The sequence below is a fragment of the Chinchilla lanigera genome, unplaced genomic scaffold (assembly GCF_000276665.1).
Source record: "Chinchilla lanigera isolate Chin_1 unplaced genomic scaffold, ChiLan1.0 scaffold00053, whole genome shotgun sequence".
NCBI classification, from domain to species: domain Eukaryota; kingdom Metazoa; phylum Chordata; class Mammalia; order Rodentia; family Chinchillidae; genus Chinchilla; species Chinchilla lanigera.
In genome coordinates this window covers 7,151,268-7,153,959 of record NW_004955454.1, presented here as the reverse complement: position 1 = coordinate 7,153,959, position 2,692 = coordinate 7,151,268, and the positions used below count along the sequence as shown (strand labels likewise).

General features: G+C 46.1%; 1 pseudogene; it reads left to right on the top strand.

Moving 5' to 3' along the window:
• The first annotated feature begins 475 nt into the window (after window positions 1-475).
• Window positions 476-1,048, top strand: LOC102018687 (annotated as a pseudogene).
• The last annotated feature ends 1,644 nt before the right edge of the window (window positions 1,049-2,692 follow it).

Here is a 2,692-nt window from a genome sequence, read left to right as displayed (position 1 = left end):
CCTCAGATCCTTTGGACAGGACCTCCACCATCTTGGAATGCCTTCTTATTTTCTGGTACGACAAAATGCCCCAGGCTGTTGTTCCTTTCAGTGGAGGGTGGTGTCTACATGCCAGGGTGCTTTTAACAATAAACCTACAGGCTGAAGATGAATTTATTTGCCTTTATTTTTTGTCCTCTAAGGATATAAAGTCATTTGAAATCAGGCTTTTCTTTCTCTGCTTGTGTTGTTAGTCTGACAGATCACTAGGCTTTTGTTGGTTTCACATTGTTTTCAACTTAAGTGTTTGCTTTTCTCCTTTTTGGCTTAATTCTGTTTTTAAAATATGTAAATATTCATGTGATTCAAAAACTAAAAGTATATTTAACAGATATATTCAGCTCTTCCACCCTCTCCCCGCTCCCTGGGAGCACTGCTCCGGCTGCACCGTGCTCGCTCTGAGCTTACGCAGCTGCCGTCTCCCTCAGCCACCACCATGATTGTCCACCAGGACCTTATCAGCCACAGTGAGATGTTCTCCGACATTTACAAGATCCGGGAGATCGCGGATGGGCTGCACCTGGAGGTGGAGGGCAAGATGGTCAGTAGAACAGAGAGTAACATCGATGCCTCGCTCATTGGTGGGAACGCCTCCGCTGAAGGCCTGGAGGGTGAGGGCACCCAAAACACAGTGATCACTGGTGTGGACATTATCGTGAACCACCACTCGCAGGAAACCAGCTTCATACAAGAGGCCTACAAGAGGTACATCAAAGACTACATGAAGTCAATCAAAGGCAAACTTGAAGAACAAAGACCAGAAAGAGTAAAACCATTTATGACAGGGGCTACAGAACAAATCAAGCACATCCTTGTTAATTTCAAAAACTATCAGTTCTTTATTGGTGTGAATGTGAATCCAGAAGGCATGGTTGCTTCCCTGGACTACCGTGAGGATGGTGTGGCCCCATTTATGATTTTCTTTAAGGATGGTTTAGAAATGGAGAAATGTTAATGGATTCGGTGGTTACCTTGGGCCTATCACTTGTCATAGCTGGCTGCTGGTTGTCACCCACACAGCACCAGGATTTTAGACAAATGGGATTGATGTCATCTTGAACGCCTCGTTTATTTGGACAGTGTTTTATTTGGAGTGGAGGCATTGTTTTTTAGGGAAAAAACACGTCATGTAGGTTGTCTAAAAATAAAGTGCATTTAAACTCAAAAAAAAAGAAAAGATATATTCAAAGAAGTCTCCCTGCTATCCCTCACCAATTTGTACCCTGCTCTCATAGATAACCATTTTCTTCAGCTAGTACTCTACCTTCCTAGTGGTTGGGGCAGTATTTTTGTTTTGTTTTAAGAAGTTTTTTCTTTTTGCAAAAAGAAGCAAACATATGTACTCCTGTTTTCCTTTTTTATGTACATCAGAGGTATTTTGATTAGTTGTTATTTCCCTACGTGTCCTGGCAGTCACGATCTTTAGCAGAGATGGTTTGCATGCTCTCGCTGGCTGCCTACTTGTGTGTCGGGTGTATGTAGCATAGCTCATTCATCCAGACCCCTTTGATGGGCAGTCTTACTATAGCAAATAGCTCCCCAAGAAAAATCCTATGCACATGTTAATTGGTATTTGTGGGCTGTGTTTTCAGAGTAGACTGTTATATATGCAATATGGAATCATTGGGTTAAAAAGTAAACCTATATTTAACTTGCTAAATACTGTGAAATTCCCCACCCTAGGGGTTGTGACTTCCCAGACCCCTAGCAGGACATAAAAATTTGGCATTGTGGGCTGCAGCGTCTGACCTCTAGGAGCAGCTGCTGGCATGGGGCTAGGGTAGGGTAGAAGATGAGTGATACTTTCCTGTAGTGAGAATTTGTGTCCTGGGTGAGACAGGCCACGTACCCACAATGTGACTCCTCTTTCTGGATTTTGCCACTTGCTGTGCTCAGGGCTGAGGAGTCTCTTACTCTCGTCACAACTCACTTCTCCTCATCTCACACTTTGTGCCCCGCCGTTTGCATTGCCCACCTTTATTGTGGCCCTAAGCAGGTTGGTAGGACAGTGTTGTAAATTCCTCTTCCTGCTCTGGGAGACAGGTAGGGCGTCCCCCTCCCTGGCTTCTGTCCTACAGGACAGTCTGTGTCTCCAGTTTTCAGTGCCTTCCTGGGTCTCGCCAGGTCACAGGACCCCTAAGAGAGCATGCTGCCCTTCATCACGTGTTGTGGGCCCTCTGACCAGCAGCAAGAGTTCTGGTACTAAACGACAGAGCTCCCCAAAATGGTGAGTGCCACCCACTGGCCTTCCCAGCACCTCCAAGGCAGGGGACAGAGCTCTCAGGTGTGTGTGTGGGGGGGGTTCTGGACCATCCTGGCATTGGAGAAATTGGTGGTGGGGCAGAAGATGAATGGCACCTATGTAAGTTTTTATCAAGGAAAATGTGAATGGCTTCCCACCCCTTAGGCTGCTAAATAAGTTTCCTTAAAATCTCTAGCCATAGCTGCTGAACAAGGACTCAGAGAACATGAGAATGCAGACTAAGCCCACGGAGTCAGAGGTCCAGTGGACTGGGGTCACGAGAGCCACTCGGAAACTGTAAAACAAGAGGACCTTGCACAATACCTGCAGAGACTCCCTGGAAGCCATTCTTTCCCTGACAGTACAGGCTGTGGTGGAGCTCCGGAGAAGTCTGCAGCAGGATTCCTGCTG